The sequence below is a fragment of the Terrapene carolina genome, unplaced genomic scaffold (assembly GCF_002925995.2).
Source record: "Terrapene carolina triunguis isolate 2854851 unplaced genomic scaffold, T_m_triunguis-2.0 Scaffold58, whole genome shotgun sequence".
Classification (NCBI taxonomy): Eukaryota; Metazoa; Chordata; order Testudines; family Emydidae; genus Terrapene; species Terrapene triunguis.
In genome coordinates this window covers 98526437-98552413 of record NW_020664409.1, presented here as the reverse complement: position 1 = coordinate 98552413, position 25977 = coordinate 98526437, and the positions used below count along the sequence as shown (strand labels likewise).

Genomic DNA, 25977 nt, shown 5'->3' with positions numbered 1-25977 from the left:
AAGTCTTTATCTTGGCTATTCAAGAGACAGTGAGGGTTTCAACAATACAAAACAGAATACAAAATGACAAACATTTAAAAATATATAAGGTTATAGGAAAACATTGTCTATTACGGTGGTCACTTATAACTATATTTCATAGGAGAAATGTTTTTAAAAAAACGTAGTTCCTTTTTCACTGGGAATGCTGCTTTCATTTATTTATGGACTAATGTGATTGCAAAGTCAAAGCAAATATAATCAAACTGGGTTCCCACTCAGTATCAGGTATTTCCTCTTTGTCCATACTGGAGTTCAATAGGCGTTTAAAATCATAATAAATTAATGTGAATGGAAGTTTTTCCATCTAATATTCTTGTTGGCTCTTTCAAGGAAATGTCTATCTTCTACTCTTTCCAGAGTATTCTATTTCCCTTGCTTCTTAAAGAATTACAAACCATTAGTTCTCTTTTACAATGTGGAGAAATATAGTTAGAATCATTTTGCTCAATTTGGGCTTTTATAGTAAATGCAATACTATCCATCACTCTTGGCAAAATCTGCAACAGTAGAATTCCCAGGACCACAAATTACGAATAAGCCCACTGAAATATTTTATTTCCACTGCAGTTTTGCAGACATTTAAATACAAATCAAATTTAGTTGTGTACCACTTACATGCTAACTGGCATAGATGTTTATTACTAGTTGTAGACTTGATTGTGTCCCTATTGTACCCACAAACAACCCTTTGAAATACAAAAGAGATTTTTTAGAAATGACCACTAATCTTCTCAAGTAACTCTGCCAGTAAATTTAGCATCTTTGTAGCAAGACAGAATGTGGGATTCATGTAATACTTTGTACTTTCATAATATCATGTAAAACTAAGAATACAGTTATAAATTAAAATAAGAAGGAGAAACCATTTCTTTAAAAAAAATGTATATAATTTCATATTTCCTGATGTTTCAACACTTTCATGGAACCCTCATATGCACTCCCAATTGGGGTGGGGTAAAAAAAAAAAAAAAAAGGTGGCACTGAACTATAAAGGCAATTTTGACAACAAAGGCAACTTAAAAGATCTGTGATAGTAATGTATTCTGTACAATTTCTGCTAGTAATATTAAAAGAAAGTTGGTAAACTCATTGTTCAGTTGGTCATTAATTTATCATAATATTTTTAACACTCAAAATAATAATAGACTGAAAAGTTTTGCCATTAATAAGAAACAGAATATTAAGGAGAACAGAGGAAAGACAATATTGTATGGGAAAGGAAGCGTTTGTATTTAAAGTTTTCAGCATCCGGTGCAATAGGTATTGACTCGGTAGACTTTGAAAACAATCTCTTCCCTGTAATCTCTCACTAATTTACTTGGAGTTTGGAATGATTGGAAGACCCAAGTGAAAACAGACTTAAATCCCCGACAGCATATAATACTATTTTTTAAACAAGTGTAATTTGTAATCTCAAGGAAGAGAACTCCTTCATTCCATTCGATCCACCTGCTATAAAGCAGACTTCGCTTTACACAAACTAAAAAAAAAAAAAAATCTTCAACATATCCTTTGGCTGAAGATAAAAGTAGTCATTACAGAATGCCAGAAACAGACACATCAGATTTGAGAAGTAGGAATGAAATTCTAAAATAGAAATAATTGAGGAAAACTAATCCAAGACTTTGGAATACTTCTGTAACAATGAGTGAACAATTTGAGTATTCTAAAGTTGGGCTTGTTCTACATTAAGCCTTGCTAATTCTCACATAATGAATACATATACCTGATAATTCTAATGATGAGTGGTCTCTTTCCAACTAAACAATTTAAACAGATTATAATACTGTTTCCTATTATCACTACTGTAATTATTATTCTAATTAATACTATAGCCAGCTACACTTGTAAAAATAAAATGACTGACATTTTATGCATTATCTTGGTTTTCTTCATGTTTGCTTATTACCTTGCATATTCCAGAGACGCACAATGGGCCTGCCAATCATTGTTGAGAATTCTTACTAGTTAACCACAAAAGGCATTATAAACATTCCCCCACAAAAAAGTATGAATTTACAGTTAAGATCGCTTAATTGTATTCCAATCAATTGAATTACTAAAAATCTAGAAAATCACCAGTTAAGATAACATTCACATCTACATCCATCTCAAGTCATATGCCTTGCCACCCAAGCACACAGCTCAGATTCCTCAGCTCCACAATGAACACACTTCTCACTCCAACCAGGATGGATAAACTGATTTTTTGTATTTAAAAATCACAAATATCAGATTTTTATGTAATTTTTTTTAAATTGTGCTTAAAAGTAAATTTAAAGTTTGTTAAGACCTAAATTTATTATTACAATTTAAATAAATATAAATATGCTGCATCGATGAACTCATCCTAAAATCTGAATGAATTGTGGACATTTCTTTATATAACTAAAAAAGCATCAAGAAGAAAACATCTTTAATTTATGAGGTCCACTCAAACTTTATAAATATATCACATCATATACTATATTAAGAAAGCATCTATATTGTTTTCAGTCTTTACAATGGAGCAATTTTATCCCCAAATTTAAGGACTTTTAATTTCTGTTGGGCAGAAAAGTTCTTCCATTAAATTACTTTTGGCAATGGTTTAGCCAGCAGGTGCAGAAAGGCTCATTCAAAGTTAAGAAATCAACTGGGAATTGAAAAAGCAGGAAAGTTTGTTTTCCTATTCCAATCTATGAATGAAAACAGGTGGGAAAGGATGAGATCTACTAACCCTAACAATCTGAAGGACATGGGGCCAGATTTTCAGTGGCATTTTATATTTTAGATGTGTGATAGATGCCTAATGGGATTTTCAAGCTTTCTTAAGCAGGGTAGATACCTAACTCCCATTGAAATAAAATGAATTGACATTCAGTGGGAGTTAGGCATCTAGCCTGCTTAGGTGCCTCGTGGGATTTCCTAAAGCATCAATCTGCATTTCCAGGCACCTAAATACCCTCAAAAATCTGGCTCATGGTGACCAGAAACAATCCATCAATTCACCAACTACAGATAATACTTCCTTTGCTTAATAAAGCGAAGTTTTAAATGCAAAACATGTTTTATTAAGAAAAAATGTTTATGTATACAGCACATAAGGTAGCTTCTTTTTAATCTAACAATTTAAAAATGTTGTTTTTGTACTTTTAATTGAATTCCAATTCCCATGCAAATGCAGCTTGATAAGTCCAGAGTAAAAAATTATCTAGTAAATAAAGCAGTCATTCACCATTTTAAACATAATAAAAATGTAAAAATTAAGTATCTGAATGTTCACACTATACAATTACTTACATAAGCGTGCATAGTGTATCCTCCTGGTTAGCAAAAAGTAGTACCAAATTTAGTGTGAGGACTATATTTGGTTGCAAATGAACATGAGAATGAACCTTTCTTTAGGAAAATAACTAAAAAGTACAAACACAAAACAAGATTAAAATCAATTATTTATTTCAAGGTTTCCCACTTGATTTAAATAATTAAAAACTGATTTAAACTCACTCACTTAAATAAATTCATCTATGCTCCAACATATTACCAGTTAAAATGCACATTCAATTTCTCACAATTACATGTACTCAAATGCACAACGTGAATTTCAACCTCAGATAGATGACTACAGACCTGCCTAGTGGCAATGTGTTATTTGCACATGAATAACTATGAGGCTGAAGTCAATGTTTTGCAGCTGAGTATGACAACATGAATGAAGTTGTAACATTGAGAGGAGAAGTAGGCTGTAGTGGAGCACTGTTCTTGTGGGACTCCTATGGGACTTCTCTCTTTTGAGCCATACAAGGTTAGTCAGAGCAAAGTACCTCTAGGGTCGGAATTGAAGTTGAATGTGTATGGGGAGGCTTTAACAGATGGCCATCTGAAAGATGAAAATAATTTGAGGTTTCATAGCAATATACTACTTCATAACACAACTAGAAATACTGAGAGTTGGTTAGTAGGAATCCTGTGTGACACCTACAAAGAAGCTAAGTTTCAGTGGTTTTATTTTCAGACTCAGAGGGTTTTTTTTCCACGGCATTAATCTCGCAGTATATTGAGTGCACTGCACCCAGAAGTTTCTAGCTTGAGATAACTGGAGCTTTAAGCTCAAGGTAGCCCATCGGGAAGGATGGGTTGGAGACTGGGTGCTGCTGAAGCTCAAGCTAGTAATGCAGGGAGGACACAGCTTTAGAGAGTAAAAAGCTTGAGTTATGTCTCCCAATAAGCTGGTAAAGAATACTACAAGCACATAAGAACGATAATATAGTATGCAAAATGTAAAGTAAGATGAATCCAGACACATCCCCAGTACACAACTTAAAGGGTGGGAGAGTGTGAAACGGTGGTGTCAGGATAACACCATTGTCTCCTTAAAAAAAATAAAAAAAAAAACCACCTATGTCAGAGGTAGGGAAAGATGAGTACAACAACCTTTAGCAAGCTTGTTCAAAGGCTTGCAAAAACCCATCTTCAAACTCATCTGTTCACACCTAATATCCTATATTCTTTACAATCTGATCCCATTCCTTTCCAATTAGAAATAATTTATTACATGAAAAAAATTAAGACAGTATATTTACCTTGGCTCCTTGTTTAAATATACTAATATTACAGGTGTAGCTGTCAGGTTACATTCTCTCCCGCACCACTTGGTTACATATTGTACAAATTTTAGTTTTTGCTATTGGTTTCCTGTACATTAGTACTAAATATCCCACTGCTCCTATCTCCAGATTTCTTTGCCGACTTGTTCTGTGCAAGAGCTCCCCCTGCAACTCTAAAGTCATCCACAAGTCAGAATCTCTTAATTTACACCAAGCAACCGTTTGATAAAGACAGATATGAAACACATATGGCTGGTCCAAAGAGAATTTTTTTTCACCGGGGACAGGTGTGGGGGTAGAAGGGGTAAGTTTAGTTGGTCAAAAAAATCCCTGACAATTATAAAAAGATCCGAGGGGCTATAAATATAGCATCAAACATCACTGCTTAAAGACAGAAAGATGTTTCACCATTTTTACAGAAGTACTGCCCTAGAAGTTTAAAAACCTTTGCTCTTGATTAAGCACCCATATACCTCGTGTGTGATCAATTCTCTATATGTCTAATCTATTGATTTATTATTCAAAGCGAGCAGGCTGAAATTCAACATCAGCAACCTTGACACATTCACTATACAGGTCTTCTTCCTCACTTGTCTTCCCCATGAATCACCATTCTTTTGCACTGCTTAAAGAAGCTACAAGCTTCCTTCCCATTTTTGGATCTTAGTGGCCAAGTCTTGTTTCTATTGTCTATGTACTACTAAAAAAGAAAGTTATGCTGAAGAGGTACCTAATTGCAGACAAGCATATGCATTCCAGTTTTAGTCATAAAGGACCATCAAGAGAATTAGTGCTATTAATCTCAACAGTTCATTACAGACCACACAGCCATTTAGCAGAACAATTCTACTTTCTTAAATATACTTTTAGGAATTCAGTACAAATGTTCACACTGAATTCAAACCTAATATAGAATAAAATTTAGTAATTGAATTGTTAACTCCCCTTCAATATAAAATAAAACCTTCCTCTCCTCCCAATTTCTCTCTACCGCATCCCATTCTCTCCTAAAACCCAAATCACATACTCTCTCTCAACCATTGTGTTCTGATTCAATAATATAAGTGTCAAAAAAGGAGTAGCATTTCTATTATATCATGACCACCACTCAGTTTGCCAGACCTGGGGAAAATATTTCTGATAAAGAGAGAAAAAATTAAATTTACATTTCTTCTAGTAGGCTATTTCTCTTGACATCTTCACTGAAGCATTCTCTATAAAAAAAGAAATAAGAACACCCTATGCCAGCAACCTCAAAAGTGAATTCAACTATATTTTAATATCCATTTTGGCAACATGCAAGCTATTAACATTGTTGACATACATCACCTGCTCTGCATTCTACATAACATGTTCTCTTTACAAGAGCTCTCCCTATACTTAAATGAAGGAGATTGTTCCATTTCTGTATTCAAAAAAAAAAAAAAAAAAAAAATATTTATAGAAAGGTATTTCATAATCATGAGGGCCCAAACAGCACCAAACATCCAAATGCAGCTTCAGCTATAGAACAGCAATAAAAAAAAAAAGATGTGACATTGTAATAACAAAATACCTCAAAAATATTTTACAGTAAGTAGCAAGTAGTAACTAAAGAGCAAAATATCCAAACAGATTTAGCACCTAACATAGCAGATAATTTGTGTTTTAGGTCACTTGTCATCTCAGAAATCCCTGAATCAAAATATGTTCATGTTTCTAGATCAATCCAGACATTGGTAAAATCCATATTCAAAACAGTGTATCTATATTTCCAACAATCCTGATTTTTGTTGTTGAAGACTCTCACCTAGTCATTATGAAAGAGAAATTCACTTATTATAAAGACTACTTTTTTTTCGGGGGGGAGGGGGGAGATAAGTTACTTACTTTAGTTGGTATTAATTGTGTGGTGGGTTCATTTTCTTCCCCAGCCTGAAACTTTTATATACATGAGGTTTTACTTCCTCAAGATACATGATCTTTTTGAGTCTTAAAGATGCTTCTGTCAAAATGTTAGCTGTATTTTTATATGTTAAGTATTAGACCTATCATTTTATAAGTTAACTATTAGTTCTATTTACTATACAGTATTACTTACTATTTTAAAATACTATGTGAGTAGGATTGCACTGGAGTACCACAGGCTTCTTTTGTAACTTTGTTTTGCCCCACCACATACTTTCTAAAATAACATACTTTAAGTCACATACTAAATTCACCATAATTTTATGATGAACAATTTTACAACTCTGAAGATTTTATGATCACTGAGCAGTTAACAAGAAGTCGTCAACTTTATATATGAGATTTCATTTTTAAAATGTTCTTAGTAACAGATATGTATTGGTACATCAATGTATGGCCAATCACATGGTCTTGAGCAAATCAAATTCCATTTTAAACTAAAAAGATAATACCTGCATTATTAGTTCCCTTATTTCATTTGGGTTCCCCCTACACCAATTAAGCAATATTTAATACACAACATGATATCCTTAAATGTTTTTTCAAGATAACTAAAGGTTGTAATACTTACTATCAGGCATTGTTAGCCAGGAATTTGTCTTCAGTTTTGCAAGATGAAATAAGCTATAAGAAAATAAAAATATAATTTGAATAAGAAGTCAAGACATTATGTACATTGGTTTAATACATTAATTTCAAATGCAAAACATGCTGATAAACTTTTTTCCTTATGTATACAGCAGATATAAGGCAGTTTTATATAACTAAAATTTTTTTTTTTACAAAGCCATTTTTGTGCGTTTAATTGAATTCCAATTTCCATCCAATTGCAGCTTGACAATTCACAAGTAAAAAAAAAAACATGTAATAATAAAATAATAATAATTCATCATTTTCTAATGTCATAAAAAACAAAAATTAGTAATCTGACTACATGAATGTTGAGTTATATTAATGTTTAGATGTAGAGATACAGTGTCCTCTGGTTAGCAAAAAGAAGTATCAAATTTAATAAAGTTACCTTTAGTTGCAAATCAACATTTTAATGGTTATAACAACCAACGAGAATGAACCTCTCAAAGATAACTAAAGAGTAAAATACAAAATATGATTAAAATCAATTATTTAAATCAAGGTTTAGTGCTTGGTTAATCAATCTACCTTGTTTGAAAAGTATGCCTCTCCACAAGGACAAAGTTACAGCTTTTATTTTTATTTTTTGTGGAAGGAGAAAGCAGTGTATTGTGGGTGGTGCGTGTTTGTAAAATGAAGATAAATTAATGACTGCTGGTTGAAAATTTGATTCAGGGATTACAGAGAACAGATATTTTCTGGCTTCATTAAGGGTGCATTTGTAGTACACATAATTGAGCAGCCTTAATAAGGTTTTAATTAAAAGAGCCTGATGTCTGAGTGTTGAATTTTTGACAACTGCAATGAATGGGGACACAGTACACTTTGCCAGTGAAACATTATAGGTAGAAGGTAGAGACAAATATAATTATGGCCAGATACTTCCTATTATAAGACCCTATTTTCGAAAGCTTATAAATTTACCAAACCTCAATTGTTCAGGCTGAAGTTTTTCATACCAGGTGTGTGCCTAATGCTGAATTTTTAGGAAATTTTCTGCTAAAACAGTTTAACTGTTTCTGAGAACAAGCTTAGGAAAGACACATTTTGCCTACATAAAAAAATTCTTACAACCTTTTCATTGAGAAGTTCTAGCACCCCCATGCTTTAGAACAGGCAGTGGAAATCTGAAGAGTCACCTTGGTGTGAGGAGTGTGCCTTTTCTCCCAAGTCCACAGGGATAGGAAAGCTGCCAAGAGGAACCAGCCAGAGACAATTACTGGACTTTCTCTGTGATGACTGGTTATGTGCTCCAAACCTCCCCCTTCCTCAGTCTCTTCATTTTATGTCACTACAGTTGCCAGCTTTCTAACTGCACAAAACCAAACACCCTGCCCTACCCCTTCTCTGAGACCCTGCCCCCTACCCCCACTTGCTCCATTTCCCCCTTCCCCCCGTCGCTTGCTCTTCCCCACCCTCACTCACTTTCACCGGCTGGGGCAGCAGACTCTGGGTAGGGCCAGAAATAAGGGGTTCAGGGTGCAGGAGAGGGCTCTGGGCTGACGGGGCGGTGGAGGACTCCAGCTGGGGGTGCGGGATCTGGGGTGGGACTGGGGATAAGGGGTTTAGGGTGGAGGAGAGGGCTCTGGGCTGGGGCAGAGGGTTGGGGTGCAGGAGGGATGAGGGCTCTGACTGGGGTGCGGGCTTTGGGGTGGGGCTGGTATGTTAGCAACAAGAAGGTGGTCAAGGAAAGTGTGGGCCCCTTACTGAATGAGGGAGGCAACCTAGTGACAGAGGATATGGAAAAAGCTAATGTACTCAATGCTTTTTTTGCCTTTGTCTTCCCAAACAAGGTCAGCTCCCAGACTACTGCACTAGGCAGCACAGCATGGAGAGGAGGTGACCAGCCCTCTGTGGAGAAAGAAGTGGTTCAGGACTATTTAGAAAAGCTGGACGAGCACAAGTCCATGGGGCCGGATGTGCTGCGTCCGAGGGTGCTAAAGGAGTTGGTGGATGTGATTGCAGAGCCATTGGCCATTATCTTTGAAAACTCATGGCGATCGGGGGAGGTCCTGGATGACTGGAAAAAGGCTAATGTAGTGCCCATCTTTAAAAAAAGGGAAGGAGGAGGATCTGGGGAACTACAGGACAGTCAGCCTCACCTCAGTCCCTGGAAAAATCATGGAGCAGGTCCTCAAGGAATCAATTATGAAACACTGAGAGGAGAGGAAAGTGATCAGGAACAGTCAGCATGAATTCACCAAGGGCAAGTCATGCCTGACTAACCTAATTGCCTTCTATAACAAGATAACTGGCTCTGTGGATGAAGAGAAAACAGTGGACGTGTTATTCCTTGACTTTAGCAAAGCTTTTGATACTGTCTCCCACAGTATTCTTGCTGGCAAGTTGAAGAAGTATGGGCTGGATGAATGGACTATAAGGTGGACAGAAAGCTGGCTAGATCGTCGGGCTCAACGGGTAGTGATCAATGGCTCCATGTCTAGTTGGCAACCGGTATCAAGCGGAGTGCCCCAAGGGTCGATCCTGGGGCCAGTTTTGTTCAATATCTTCATTAACAATCCAGAGGATGGCGTGGACTGCACCCTCAGCAAGTTTGCAGATGACCCTAAACTGGGAGGAGTGGTAGATACACTGGAGGGTAGGGATACGATATAGAGGGATCTAGACAAATTAGAAGATTGGGCCAAAAGAAATCTGATGAGGTTCAACAAGGACAAGTGCAGAGTCCTGCACTTAGGAAGGAAGAATCCCATGCACTGCTACAGACTAGGGACCGAATGGCTAGGCAGCAGTTCTGCAGAAAAGGACCTAGGTTTTACAGTGGACGAGAAGCTGGATATGAGTCAACAGTGTGCCCTTGTTGCCAAGAAGGCAAACGGCATTTTGGGCTGTATAAGTAGGGGTATTGCCAGCAGATCGAGGGACATTATCATTCCCCTCTATTCGACATTGCTGAGGCCTCATCTGGAGTACTGTGTCCAGTTTTGGGCCCCACACTACAAGGAGGATGTGGAAAAATTGGAAAGAGTCCAGCGGAGGGCAACAAAAATGATTAGGGGGCTGGAGCACATGACTTATGAGGAGAGGCTGAGGGAACTGGGAATGTTTAGTCTGCAGAAGAGAAGAATGAGGGGGGATTTGATAGCTGCTTTCAACTACCTGAAAGGGGGTTCCAAAGAGGATAGATCTAGACTGTTCTCAGTGGTACCAGATGACAGAACAAGGAGCAATGGTCTCAAGTTGCAGTGGGGGAGATTTAGGTTGGATATTACGGAAAACTTTTTCACTACGAGGGTGATGAAGCACTGGAATGGGTTACCTAAGGAGGTGGTGGAATCTCCTTCCTTAGAGGTTTTTAAGGTTAGGCTTGACAAAGCCCTGGCTGGGATTATTTAGTTGGGGATTGGTCCTGCTTTGAGCAGAGGGTTGGACTAGATGACCTCTTGAGGTCCCTTCCAACCCTGATATTCTGTGATTCTATGGAGATGAGGAGTTTGGGTGCGGGAGGGGACTCCAGGCGGGGGCAGGGTGTTGGGGGGGGGGGCCCCGGAAGCACTTACCGCGGCTCCCAGGAAGCAGCCGCCAGGTCATTACGGTCCCTAGGTGTGTGGGCAGCCACGGAGGTTCCACACACTGCCCTCACGCCCGCAGGCACCTCCCCTGCAGCTCCCATTGGTTGCAGTTCCCAGCCAATGGGAGCTGCGGAACTGGCACTCGGAGAGGGGGCAGCACATGGAGCCCGCTGGCCGCCCATGGGGCTGCAAGGACCTGATGGCCACTTCCAGGTGCTGCGCGGAGCTAGGGCAGGCAGGGATCCTGTCTTAGCCCTGGGCCCCTGCTGCACCACCGACCGGACTTTTAACGGCCCAGTCAGCAGTGCCAACCGGAGCCGCCAGGGTCCCTTTTCAACTGGGTGTTCGAGTCGAAAACCGGATGCCTGAGAACCCTCCACTTACCCTCTTCTCCCCTTCTCTTCCCCCCCCCCGCATCCTCCTTCCCTTCAATGTCCTTTCTCTCTGCCCTTTAGCTTATCCCCTCCTAACTAAACCCACCAGAGAGAAAATAAAATTGTGGAACTAACATATTTGTTGCCACCAGACTGTACACTCTGCTTGTGTGTTGTAGGCCTTCCCTGACCATCTGTCTGTCTTGTCTTTTTAATCTGTAAGCATTTCAGGGAAAGGACCATTGTTTTGTTCTGTTTGTACAGCTCCTGGTGCTTTGTGGTACTGGCCCAAAACTAGGGCTCCTAGCACTCCAATAATAAAAATAATAAATAGTGGGCCCACATTTGACCAACTTGTAATCTTCTGAAACACTTGAAGATTTGTTAGAGGCCAGCAACCAAATTCTCTGAAGATTCCATGTGCACCAGTAGTGCTGCATGCCGAAACAGCTCCCACATGCTACCCAGACCACACATCCACAATCCCCATGAAGCAACTGAGCCCGTTTCTTCCCAAGATTGCAGAGGCTGAGCAAAACTTTCCCTGCAGTTGCTGGGGACTGCTGTAGCTCTGATTATCAGAACTGAGAGCACAGGAAAGCCTCCCTTCTCTCAGCAACTAACTTGCTGGAACCCACAGAAAGAGGCAGGGGTCCTATGGAAAAAATATTGAATATTTAATTAAAAGTTATATCCTAACACATACGCACATGGGACTGAATTAAGTTTGCACAGGCAACCTTAATTCTGGCATTTTTATCTTTGAGTGCTTGACTAAGCAACCTTAATATTCTTTTATTTTAGTTTTTTTTGTCATTATATATACACTTCTCCAGTGTGTACTAGGTGCTTTACATACATGCAAGACAGGTCTCCTGCCCCAAAGAGCTAATGTGTAACAAATGCAGTGTGAACTTTAGGTACTCAGCACTTTGGTGAGGGGGAGGGAGGCTGAAAGGCATTTGCCAAGCCATGGCAAAACATGATTGAGATTTACATCAACTCCCCAGCTGACGAGGCAGAGAATGGCCTAAAGTTCAACAATCTGCATCCTGCCTACAGTCACCGGGCACCTAGCTGGCAGCCATAAACAACCTTCCAGAATCCCCATCACGAAACTGGCCAGCTTTCCCTGTTCATTGATGGACAAGGTCCTGAATAGATGGAAAACACATTATGCCACTGACAACTGTCCAGAGCTATGTGACATGGCAAATCACAAGGCTGAAGACCCATGGAAATATGAAAGGCCATTCCGAAGTTAGAGTGGATGTGCTGTTGGACCTGATATTCCTCCAGACTTGCTCAAAGATGCTTTGGAAGCAGTGAGCATCAGCCTGCAACAAATACTGTATTCTTCAAAGTGTGGGCATCTGGCAAAGTATCAACAGAATGGAATAATCATATCATAGTATCTCTGTACAAGGACAAAGGATCTCACACTGAGTATGGGAACTTCAGGACAATTTCATTGTTTTCAGTCCCTTGAAAGGTATTTGCTCATGTTCTGCTTGGTAGGATGCAGATGCTCCTTGACAGAGGTCAACAATGGACACTGTCTTTACCCTCTAGCTGATCTGTACCAAGAATTTAACCTCCCACTTCACATAGCATATACCGACTAAATCAAAAGCCGCCTTGATGTCAACACTAAACTGATTTAGGTTAACACTTTCACTCTCACTAAAAGAAGCTGGTGCCCCAGATATTCTGATAAAACTGATGCATGGGTCTTCACCCCGTGTGAAAGTCATGCTAGTTAACAGCTTTCGCTGGATTTCTACACAACTTTGGGTGTGCGACAGAGATGCACTCTCACCCTGGCACTTTCCTAATATCCAGTCGATAGCTTGACAAACTTACTGCTCTCCTATCAGAATCAACATTAGTTAAGAAACGTTCACCAACCAACACTACACTGATGAAGTAGCCTTGCTTGGGGAGAAGTCAGAGAATTTCAGTCCCACCCTCCAAGGTTTCCGGGAGGCTACCCACACTATGGGGTTGAACGTCACATGCCAGAAAACCAAGGTCCAGAACCTTGGAGCTGGGCCACCACAATACCTGGTGAAGATGTGGTTCAAAACTATCATCTACCTAGGCTGAAAGCAAAGTTCAGATGGTCAAAGCAAACCAGACATTCGCTGACAAAGACATCTTGTCACTTCCTGCATGAAGTTCACATCTCACTTACAGATGCAAAAACATCTTCAAGCTGAGACAAAGTTCTGGATCAATCAAACCTGTGTACTACCTATACTGATGTATGGATTAGAAACCTGGACTCTAATTATAAGCAGCTTTTTGAATGGCTAGAGGCTTTCCATATGCGCTGTCAACACTGAATCCTGAACATAAAGTGGTTTGACTTATGCGAAACATTATAATCTTGCTGAGAGATGCCTTCTTTCAATCGCTCATTATATTCAAAAGTGGCATTGTATGCTCTTCAGTCATGTTGTCAAATTGGACAAAAAACACCCCAGCACACCATGCTCTCAAATTCCCCACTGATGCATGAAGGGGTGCACATCCTGACCGTATCTGGCACCGCCCACTGGGCCACCGCAGAGATCTTTAGATCCTCAGGATTGAGCTAGAACTGGGAACTTTCCTACACAATGCCTGGTCACAAATCTGAAGAACTGTGCCATACTGAGAGGTCAATAGAGATGGTTTTGGAATAAACTGATAAATTAAACAGCAGTAAGTCACCAGGACCAGATGGTATTCCCCTAAGAGTTCTGAAGGAACTCAAATATGAAAGTGCACAACTACTAAACGTGGTGTGTAACTTATTGCTTAAATCAGCATCTGTATCAGATGACTGGAAGATAGCTAACGTAACATGGTTTTTAAAAGACACTAATGAGACTATACTTCCAATTACAGGCCAGTAAGCCTATCTTCTGTATCAGGCAAACTGGTTGAAAATATAGTAAAGAACAGAATTATCAGACACACAGATCAAACGGATATGTTGAGGAAGAGTAAACCCGGCTTTTGTGAAGGGAAATCATGCCTCACCAATCTACTAGAATTCTTGGAGAGTGTCCACAAGCATGTGGACAAAGGTGATCGATCCAGTCAATATAGTATACTTGAACTTTCAGAAAGCCTTGACAAGGTCCCTCAACAAAGGCTCTTAAGCAAAATAAGAAATAATGGAATAAGAGAGAAGGTCCTTTCACGGATCAGTAACTGGTTAAAAGATAGGAAATAAAGGTAGGAATAAATGGTCAGTTTTCACAGTGGAGTTAGGTAAATAGCCGGGTCCTCCAAGGATCTTTACTGGGACCAGTGCTATTCATCATAATCATAAATAATCTGGAAAAAGGGGTAAACAGTGAGGTGGCTAAGTCTGCACACGATACAAAATGATTTAAAATCATTAATTCCAAAGCTGACTGGGAAGAGTTAGAAAGGGATCTCCCAAAACTGAGTGACTGGGCAACAAAATGGCAGATGAAATGCAATGTTGCTAGGTGCAAAGTAATGCACATTGGAAAACATAATCCCAACTATACATACAAAATGATGGGGTCTAAATTAGCTGTTACTACTCAAGAAAGATCTTGGAGTCGTTGTGGATAGTTCTCAACTTGCAGAGGAGTCAAAAAAGCTAAGACTGTCAGGAACCATTAGAAAAGGGTTGGACAATAATAGTGCCATTATGATATTTTCAGTATCTATACCCATGATATGCCCACACCTTGAATACTGCATGCAATTCTGGTCACCCCATCTCAAAAAAAAAAAAAAAAAAAAACCACACACATTAGAAACGGAAAAGGTACAGAGAAGGGCAACAAAAATGACTAAGGGTATGGAACAGCTTCCATATGAGGAGAGATTAAAAAGCCTGGGACTATTCATCTTGGAAGAGAGACAATTAAGGGGTGATATGCTAGAGGTCTATAAAATCATGAATGGTGTGGAGAAAGTGAATAAGTATTATTTACCCTGTCATATAACACAAGAACCAGGGGTCACCCAATGAAATTATGGGCAGCAGATTTATCACAAACATAAAGAAGTACTTCTTCACATAGCACGCAGTCAACCTGTGGAATTCATTGTCAGGGGACGTTGTGAAGGCCAAAAGTATAACTAGATTAAAAAAAAAAATTACATATGTTCCCTGAACATAGGTCCATCAATAGCTATTAGACAACATGGTCAGGGACACAACTCCACATTCTGGGTGTCCCTAAGCCTCTGATTGCCAGAAGCTGGGACTGGACCACACAATAACTATCCTGTTCTGTCCATTTCCTCTGAAGCACCTGCCACTGGTATTTGCCAAAAGACAGGATACTGGGCTAGATGGACCATTAGTCTTATCCAGATTGTCATTCTTACACATGACACCATCAACCTATTCACTCTGGCTAACGCAACAGTCCTCAGTAGACTATGCGTGTTTGATGATTATGATGTGTGAAGTGTATATGCTTTCAGTTTTAAGCAAAGAGCTTTAGGGCACGTCTATACAGCAAACAAAAAACCCACACCTCACGGCTGGCCCATGCCAACTGACTCGGGCTAGCGGGGCTCAGGCTGCGGGGCTGTTTCATTTCTCTGTAGACTTCCAGGCTCAGGCTGAAACCCAAGCTCTGGGACTCCCCACCTTGCAGAGTCCTAGAGCCCGGGCCCCAGCCCAGCCATCTACACAGCAGTGAAACAGCCCCACAGCCGTGGTCGGTCAACTGGCACGAGTCTGAGTTGGCTGGCACAAGCCAGCTGCGGCTGTCTAGTTGCTGTGTAGACATATCCTTAGACTCTAAGGCTTAGAGCTATGGCTCTGTCAGAATGCTGTTCTAGTCTGACAAGGGACTAAAATTGGTATGTGAGTTAGAAAGAGCACAGCTTTACTGTCAGATTCCAGGCTGAATTTGAAGGACAGGCAGTTAGAAAAGCCATTCTTTAACTTTTAAACACACCAAATTTGATATAAATCCACAATACCATTTATTTTTGTAGACTTTTTCATTATGCATAGTGAAGAACATATATCATTTAATATTCCAATCAATTATTATTGTCTGTGCTGGCAGACCCCATCCACCTGAAAATAGCTGCTACACAAACTCTAGAAAGCCACAAACACTGACTTTGTTACAGTCCAAAGTCTTTTGATCAGCATGCCCTGGAAGACCAAAAGAGCTCTGCAGCAGGTTAGTGCGAGGTGGGCTCTTACAAGCTAAAAATGTCACATACCGTATTCCACAATTCCAGATTCAATCTCCCCTCCTGTTGCCATGCATTCCAGGAGAATTACTACAGCCTTTGGGCTGAAGTAAATCAATCAGTGCAATGCCCAGTAATTATAGCTCTAGGCTCAGCCTCCAATCAGCCAACTAGAAATTGCTATGTCAATTTGAAATGTGTGTGTGACGGTCGGGAGGAATAGTAATACTTCCTTCCTTCTTTTCCTGTCCTTAACCAACTAGTCTATTTGATCCCACAACAAAGTCACAATCCTGAGTCTGTGGGAGGAAATATAGCATTGTGATTGAGATACAGGAACCGCAGGCAGGAGATCTGTATTTTTATTAACAGCTCTTTCACAAGCCTTGTGAGACACTAATTTTGGATTTCCCAACTTGGGATTTCTAGGGTTCTTTTTCACAAGGTATGAACAGCCCCTAAGTCCAAATAAAGATCGTGATATAGGTGCTCAGTACGTCTGAAAAATCAGGCACCAGGCAGCTCAGGTTGAGTACCCAAGAATTGAAGCATTCAAAATTTCTGTTCACTTGTACATTTTGCCTTTCATCTCTGTTCAAGTTCCCCATCAGCAATATTGAGATAATGTGTCACCCAGGGGTATTTGTGAGGCTAAATGTATTTTTTTCTAAAGCAGACAGAGATCCTCAATAGGTACTACTGATGTATATGTACAAATATTATGACACTGTTGCCATGGAAACTACCACAAATTCAGCCTTTATATGCTGCAGAATCAATTCAAAAGAAAACTGATTGAAAAGGAACAAGCCCATTTTTAAACAAATCTTCAATAATTATGAAACATGGCAAGAAAATGTATGAAACAAGTGGGTAAAAAGGAAAGTTTTCCCCGTGTAGTTGACAGTCACAAAGCTAACATGCTCATCCACAAAAAAAGAAGCCTAAAAGTGCCATAGTACTGGCAATCATCTTATTTCACCCTGATATGATGCTCCTAAGCTACTCAGGCCGCGTTGCCGCAGCAGCGCTGTGAAGCGCTGTGAAGCGCGAGTGTAGTCGCGCCGCCAGCGCTGCGAGAGCTCCACCTCTCCGAGGGGAATAGCTTGCAGCGCTGCAGGCGCTGATTACACTGGCGCTTTACAGCGCTGCACTCGCTGCGCTCAGGGGGGGGTGTTTTTTCACACCCCTGAGCGCAGCAAGTGCAGCGCTGTGAATTGCCAGTGTAGCCAAGGCCTCAGTATGCCAGCCATCAGTTTCCATTTCTCTCAGAAAGGCCCATCTCGGAAAGTGCCACCTCAGAATGTAGCTATCAGCATAAAATAGTAGAGAAGCACCATATTAAAATAAAATCAACTGAAAGCACTGATAAAAATACCATTTATATATTTTAATCACATAAAAATGATATAAATTGATTAGAAGGAAACCACACATTTTGGAACAAAATATGCTACTGGAATTGCTTAAGATTCTTTGAACAGCTGTCATCTACTAACTTTTGCTTTCTATGCTAAACTATGATAATCCTATTCATAGACATTTTTATTTAAACCCCCCTATCATTAGCCATTTTAGTGATGTCGAAATACGTTACATGGCACAAAATTCATGAAACAGTTTATTTTCATTTCCTTTAAAGCTTATGGAGTCAGAACAATGGCAGTATATTTCCTTAACAGGTCTCTGATACACCAACTAATCTGAAAGTCACCAGTGTTACTAATGTGGGCATCTACTAGCACCCACTGCAGTTAGGAACGTAAACAATTTCCTTCATAGAGTCACAGAAATTCAGGGCTGCAAGGAACCTCAAGAGGTCATCTATACCATCTCCGACAGGTCTTTATATAACCTGTTCTTAAAAACCTCCAATGCCAGGGATTATACAACCTACCATGGTAATCTAGTCCTATAGTTAGAAAGTTTTCTTCATAGTTAGCCCACTACAAACAAGTAACTGATTGTGAGATTCTTCGGTATTTTATCTCAGCCCCAAGAGGATTTTCTCCACTCCCCCACCCTTGGAGCGAAGTCTGTATTTGAGAGGGAAAAATGGTGTGTAGAAAGTGAATAGAGAAGCGCTATTTACCCCTTCATGTAACACAAAAACCCGCTGCCTATTAATTTCACTGGGTGATTCCTGGTCCAAAACAAACATAAGGAAGTACTTCTTCACACAACACACAGATCACCTGTGGAACTCATTACCAGGGGATGTTGTGAAGGACAACGCTATTAAAAAAAAGAATTAGATGAGCTCATGGGGGATAGGTCCAAGAATGGCTATTAGCCAAGATGGTCAGGGACACACCCGATGCTCTGGATGTCCCTAAACCTCTAACTGCCAGAAGCTGGGACTGGACCACAGGGGATCACACAATTACCCTCCTTTGTCCATTCCCTGTTCATTCATTCATTCCATTGAATGAACCTGGAACTTACCACTGTAAGACAGGAGACAGGATACTCTGCTAGATAGACCACTGGTCTGACTCAGCATGGCTATTCTTATGTTCTTAGTGATTCCATTTTATTAGACCTGAAGCGGAAGGTACACTAGCATAGGAGTAAGAGAAAGAGAGCAGAGGAGAAAATGGGGAAGGAAGTTTAACATCTTCCAATATTATACTATTTGAAACTAGAAATCAATCACTGCTTTTAAATGCTATCTTATTTGCAAATTAATTATCTTCAGTTCCCACTTTTAACACTGTTTTTTTCTGAATAAGCAATCACAGACCTACCAACTCACTCATTTTGGCAGATTTTAGAGTGTCTTTTCCTCCTTTGAAGGATTTAATAGTGTGTTTCAAAAGCAATTTAAAGTCTCACTCAGTGAAGTTCTCCCAGTATAATGGCCCTACAATCAGTATTTTAATCCCCCACATCTGTAATTTCTCAGTGGTAATTTTATGTAAACATTTTAGTGCCTATTTACAGAGTCTTTCAACAGACAGTCTCTGTATTGCAGTCCATCATACCATAAACAAATTCCCCCCAAAGGTCAAGTTTAGTCTCTATAATACACCAGCACCAGAGAGATAGATGGAAAGCTATCACATAGTTACTGACAGTAACAAAATTGTGTAACTTTCATTTAACACTACACAGGTCAGATCTGCATGGTCACACCTCACTGTCATGTGTTGCCATGACACAATCATCATAAGAGTGTCAGACAAGCAAATGACATGTGTTAGCATTAAATGGATTCACTGAACATTCACAGCTTGACAGCATGCTACAATATTTGTATCATGGTGTTTTGTCAATACTACACAAGACAGACCTACATTTATACCATATCAGGATATCACTAAAACAAAAAACAGAAAAAACACCCCACAGAGAACCTCCTGATCACAGACCTGCATCCAGACACTACAGTACCAAGGGACATAGTGGTGTCACAGGCCTATTTGATCATACTAGTAGAGCCAGTGTAAACATCACAACATAGTATCTGGGTGCTGTTGCGTGATGAGTTTGCTGCCCCTTTCCACCGCAGCGCCCGGGGGTCGATCACTCGCTGTGGACACTGACGTGGGGAAAGCCACAGCACGACTTGGGAGGACGGCTAGCAGCCAGGACAAACTTTGCAACACAGCCCCACACCGGTGTTTGCTGACACCTCGAGCGCTCTGCGATGTGATTCACGCCAAGTGACTTCCCAGCCCCGCAGAGCGCCGCGCACGGCTTGCGGACACTACGCAAAGGTTAGGGGGGTGCCCCAGGGTGCGCAGAGCGCGGTACACCAGGAGCTCGGGAACTGCGGGGCGGGGGGATCAGGCAGGAGGATACAGGCTCGGGGGGGGGGGGGGCCTCATGGCTCCCCACACGCTATTCACCCCCCTCCCCCCGGTTCCCAACAGGGAACCCGCCGCACACCGCCCGCCTGCCGACACCGTTCGCGAAGTGCCCCAGCCTCCGTGCGGAGCCACAACCCCGACCGCCTTAGCCTCGCTTCGCTGCTGCCGCCTTTCGCCTCAGCCCGGCCCCCGCAACCCTCCGCCCCACGCTTCCTCTCCCTCGCAGACTCACCTCAGCCACTACTCCTCTTCCTCGGATTAGCCGCAGCCATTTTGCCCCTCCCCCTATTTAGGCTGCCGCTACGCTGGCGCGCGGAGCACTGTGGGAGTGGTAGTTCTTTGGGGGAGGGCTCCTCGCCTTCCGGGATCACTGTCGCGACCCTGTCTCCTAGTTACCCCGCGAGGCGCGACCCCTGGCACAGAGGCTGCCTAACCCCAGGCGCAGCCCTGCCGCTGTTGAAGGTCACTGGGGGAAACCGGGTGGGCGGGGCAACTCAGGCCTACAAATCCCAGCATGCTGTGCGAAGGATACACGGAATTCTCCGCCGCCGGCCTTGTCCCCGCCCCGCCCCTATTCTGGCCCCGCCCATTTCCGAGCCCAGCTGTGGCCCCCTCCCCTCCGTCCCCTTTTGCGTCTAACGGCTCCTGGGGGGGTGCGGGACGCTGGCTGTCTTCAGCCGCCCGGCGTTGCTAACCGTTTTAACTCGGCCATCTCCGACCTCATCCCCCTCACCGTGGGTGCCACCGGCAGGCAGTGGGAGCGCCCAGGTGCGCCAGTGCCCACGGTCCCTGCAATGGCAGGTCAGGGATTAAGTGAGGTAGACCCAGCTAGTGCTGGCCAGGGACCTGCACTCACGCGCGCCCTGCAGAAAACCCACCGTCGCTGCCAGTCTGACTGGGGGAAAGCGCTTGCTGGCCCCACGTGTGGCGATCAGAGCCTGAGTGCGTCAGCAAGAACCAGCCTGCCAAGCACCTGCAAGAGAGACTCAGCGGTGGCACCTCAGGGCACTGACCCTCCTGTCCACTGTCGCATCTCCCGACCTGGTCATTGCTGGTACTTCAGAGGAAGGAAACAAAAAGACCCACCCACATACACTTGGCGGCATGGGATTCCTTCCTGAACCCTAAGGGTGGCCGGCTGAAGCCTGGACAGATGAGCTTTTAGGCACATAAATCAGAAATGAGTCTTAAGGCTGCTGAGTCCTGCCCCTACCAGCACAAGCCACGCCATCATTCATTTGCACTCATAAATTTGTCTAGCTCACTCTTAAAACTAAGTTGTTTGCTCCCCCTCCCCCCAACTATTAGGAAGCTGTTCTAAAACCTCACTCCTCAGAGTTAAAATCTTCTAATTTGCAGCCTGAATTTCATAGAATCATATTAGGTGGAACCACAGGTGGTGGAATCTCCATCCTTAGAGGTTTTTAAGGCCCGGCTTGACAAAGCCCTGGCTGGGATGATTTAGTTGGTGGTGTTGGCCCTGCTTTGAGCGGGGGATTGGACTAGATGACCCCCTGAGGTCTCTTCCAACCCTAATCTATGATTCTATAAGAGGCTGAGCAGGGACAGGGCCTTGGGGTGGAACACAGATGGGGCCACTGTCCAGGTGCCAGTGGCCCCCCACTCCTTGGGAGCTTCCGGTGGCGGTGCTGTAAAGGCAGCAGGACAGCACGCCTCCAAAGGGAGGTGTGCCGCATCCAGCATTTCTCGCCCCGTTTGGGGTGGCTTAACCTCCCCAAGCCTCTTATATCTGCTGCCGATGAGCAATTATGTCCATTCTCAGCCTTCTTACTAGGCTAAACAAGCCAAGCTCTTCTAGTCTCCTCTGGCCCTACATTCCCTTGGTCATCCTAGTAGCCCTTCTCTGCACCTGTTTCAGTTCAAATTCATCTTTCTTGAACATGGGTATCCAGAATTGTACATGTTATTTCAAATGAGGTCTTATCAGTGCTCTATACAACGACATTAATACTTCCCTATCCTAGGGTGACCAGATGTCCTGATTTTATAGGGACAGTCCTGATTTTTGAGTCTTTTTCTTATATAGGCTCCTATTACCTCCCACCCCCATCCCAGTTTTTTACATTTGCTGTCTGGTCACCCTACCCTATCCCTATTGGAAAATCTTTGCCTGATACATCCTAAGATTGTATTAATCTTTTCACAGTGTTACCGGAAAAATTATGACAGGAGATACCTTTATAAAGGACCCCCTCCCAGACAGGCCCATTTATAATTACATTACTCACTCTAAGGAATAAAACATACCAATAATTACATTACTCACTCTAAGGAATAAAACAAAAGGGATTTATTAACAAAACAGCTCAGTGGTTTAATGAGCAACAGAGGAATAAAGATAGATATTTCTATTATATTGCATTGATGTAAGCAGGAGACAACAGAAAACCAGATGGGAATCAGCAAACCCAGGAACCCCTTGAGAACCAGGACCAGGAGCCTCAGGAGAACACGCCACTACTGGATCAAGTCACCACTGGTTTGGATACAGAACCACTCGATGACAGGAACAGATAGGTGTCTTCTTCTTCGATGTTACCACAAATGACCACAGGCTACCTCTAGGGCAGACAGCAACTGGCGCACGGTGTTGAACTCTTATATACTTTCCTGTTGCCAGGCAGATTTTCCTGCCTTTTCCTTCAAATTTCCTGCCCCTGACTCTGTTACTAGGCAGAACTCCCTTAAGCTTACCCAATCAAAAATAAGCAACAAAGAAAAGAGCGTCAAGCCAAGAAACAAGAAGGCAAAACAACATGGAAGATAACAAACAACAAAACAAATTTTCAGAAAATTCCTAACAGCTGCATCATCTTGGTGGCTCATAGTCATCCTGTGATTGACACACACATCCATGTCTCTCTCCTCTATTGCTTCCAGCTGATGATCCCCCCCAGCCTGTAGCAGAAATGATTATTATTAGACCCTAAGTTCTTGTTCTTACACTTTCTACTATTCAATTTGATGACATTTCCATCACACCCCAGGCTTCAAGCTCATCCAGATCTTCCTGATCCTCCTCTGCGTTGATGATGCCTCCCAACTTTTTTATCTTTGGAAAATTTCAATTAGTACACTCCTACTTTTTGTGCCAAGGTTATTAATAAAATATTGAATAAGATTGGTCCCAAGACCTATCCCGGAGGAACTCCACTAGTAACATCACTCCAGTCCAATAATTCACCTTTTCAGCACAACCCGTTGCTTTCTCCCCTTTAGCCAGTTCCTCATCCACTTTCCCATTTTTGTACTAATCCTCATCTTCTGTAACGTAACTAATATTTTTCTGTGTGCTGCCATGTCAAATATTTTACTTATCTAAGATATCAGTTATTTTCTCAAAGAAGGGAATCAGGTTAGTCTGGCATGATCTACCTTTAGTCTTAAATTACCTTACTTTATACATTTGTGGGAGCTGGCAGCACTCGAATGGACACATTCACTGGGAATAGACACGGGAGTTCAAAAATGAAAGACACAAAAACCCGTGATACATATAAAATTATTTTTGGACCATTCTCATAATTTTTATACTTTTGAGGTTGGCAATACAGTAAATAATAAAGTAGTGAATCTCCTGTATTCTGTAGGTTTCTATATACAGTAAATGTCTCTGAAGCACACTTGGGATTAGAGAGTATTTCACAAGTAGTTCACACAGTATTACTGGAGTGGGTGGGTGAGGTTCTTGTGGCTTACAATGTGTAGGAGATCAGGCTAGATGATCATGATGGTCCCTTCTGACCTTATAGTCTATGAGTATGCTGTAGGACATTTGGTAGCTACTTTTGTCCTTGGTCCTTTAACATCAACATCACTAGTGATTTCTAGTTGATTTTTGAAATGTAAAAGGAAAATTATTATAATGGTTGCAGGCATCTGTTGAAAATACAAACCAACTCTGTGAAGGTATTCTGCTTTCAACACATATCAGCTGCAGCTTTGAGTCCAATAAGCAGTCTTCTCATTCTGCCACCAATCACCTACAAACAGTCTGCTCACCGTATTGAAATACTTCATTCTAGCCACAGTGATCTTTCAGATAGTGGACTGATGTCTCACTTTTCCATTAGCTATGCAAAAGAGAATAGTGGCACTAGCCTAGTTCTGGGTGTTTATGCAAGTAATTCTACAGACTACTTGCATGAGTAAGGATTTCTGAATCATACCCTGCATTTGTAATTAATAACTTTCAGACCCACGGCTCCATTCCTGATACAGACTCCCTGTTTACCAGGCTGGGCGGGAACAAAAAAAGAAACAAATTTGTGTTTTGAAAATCCTAGGGAATTGTTTACTTATGTTGATTGTATAAAATACATTTCAATATAATTTATAATTGTTAAACTGACATCATCTGCTATTTAAAATATAAACACCACAGTTATGTTAAATTGTGGGCTAATTTGAAGATGATTGATTTGTTTTTAAATATACCTGTTATAGCTGTAACTAAATGAAGTATGTAGTAACTAACATTTTGTTAAATAGTCTAGCTTTATAGTTTAAAAACATTTACTAATTCAGTTTTGGCATAACAGAGAGTTGTTGACTATACCTCAGCACAGGCTCTGGACTTCGTGTTGTTAGGTAAGTGTTATGTAAGGAATAAAGAATTGAATTATTGAATGCAAGTATTTCTTATTTTGATAAAAAGAACAAATCAGCATCCAGTCATCTGCCCATCTAACAACACCTCTACTTCTACTCCTGAATCGCTGACCATGTCTAACACTGTAATCGAGGTTGTGTACCTAAAAAGATTAATAAAGAAAAGAGAAAAGCAACTATATATAGAAACAGGGAAGCCTCCTTGGACTCCACTGCACTCAAAAGCAAAACACTCTGCAAGTGAACCAGAAGTGGCCTTTCCCCCAGGCATTACTAAAGAGGAACTCAATAGTCTATTGACTTCAGTAGTTTGACAGCAGTAATTCCATATTTTCTAATTAAATTAAATGTAAGGCCTGGTCTGCACTATAGAGTTAGGTCTATGCGAGGCAGCTTACATTGACCTAACTGTAAGCATCTATACTAATCCAGTCAATGTAACTCGCCCACTACACTGACTTCTTAACTCCACCTCCGCTAAAGGCATAACGCTTATGGCAATGTAGTTAGGGCAATGCAGTATGAGTGTAGACACTGCATTACTTACATCGACTTTAGTGGCCTCTAGGAGGTGTCCCACAATGCCCCATTGTGACCGCTCTGGTCACCATTTTCAACTCCATTACCCAGTGGTCAGGTACACAGATACAAGCCCCTCCCCTTTGAAAGCCCCACGAATTTTAAATTCCATTTCCTGTTTGCTCGGCATGGAGAGCTTACACAGGAACTGCCCAGCTGACCATGCCTGCTCCACATAGCAAACATGCTCCTGCCTGGAGTACACAGGAGGTGGTGGATCTCCTGGGTCTGTGAGGAGAAGAGAATGTGCAGGCACAGCTCCAATCCAGCCATAGAAACATTGATATCTATGAGCAGATCGCTCGGGGCTTGTGGGAGAAGGGCTACAACAGGGACACACAACAGTGCCCTGTGAAAATCAAGGAACTGTGGCAGGCATACGAGAAGGCCAGGGAGACAAACAATTGCTCTGGTGCGGAGCCATAGACATGCTGCTTCTACAAGGAGCTGCATGCTATCCTTGGGGGAGACCCCACCACTGCCAAGAGCCCCATGGATATTTCAGGGAAGCTGGAGTCACAGGCCCCCGAAGTGCACAGTGAGAAGGAGGTGTTAGACGAGGAAGAGAAGGAGTAGTATGGGGGACAGACAACTGGGGGATCCAATGGTGTGGCAAGCCAGAACCTCTTTCTGACTCCGGAGCAGT

The 25977-nt window shown here is 41.6% G+C and overlaps 1 protein-coding gene across 4 annotated transcripts in view; it reads right to left on the bottom strand.

Annotated features, from left to right (window-relative positions):
* EFR3A (EFR3 homolog A) overlaps positions 1 to 20410 on the bottom strand; it is a 136560-nt gene extending 116150 nt beyond the window's left edge. For 3 of the 4 annotated variants that reach the window (XR_002907910.3, XR_003899966.1, XM_024196739.3), the window contains exons 1-2: positions 20353 to 20410; positions 7150 to 7202 (exon numbers count right to left, since the gene is read on the bottom strand). The gene's annotated coding sequence lies outside the window, so the exon portion shown is untranslated. Of the gene's footprint in view, positions 1 to 7149; positions 7203 to 7599; positions 7667 to 20352 lie in introns of those variants that run through there. The other variant, XR_003899965.1, reaches the window with a different exon arrangement.
* Positions 20411 to 25977: the final 5567 nt, after the last annotated feature.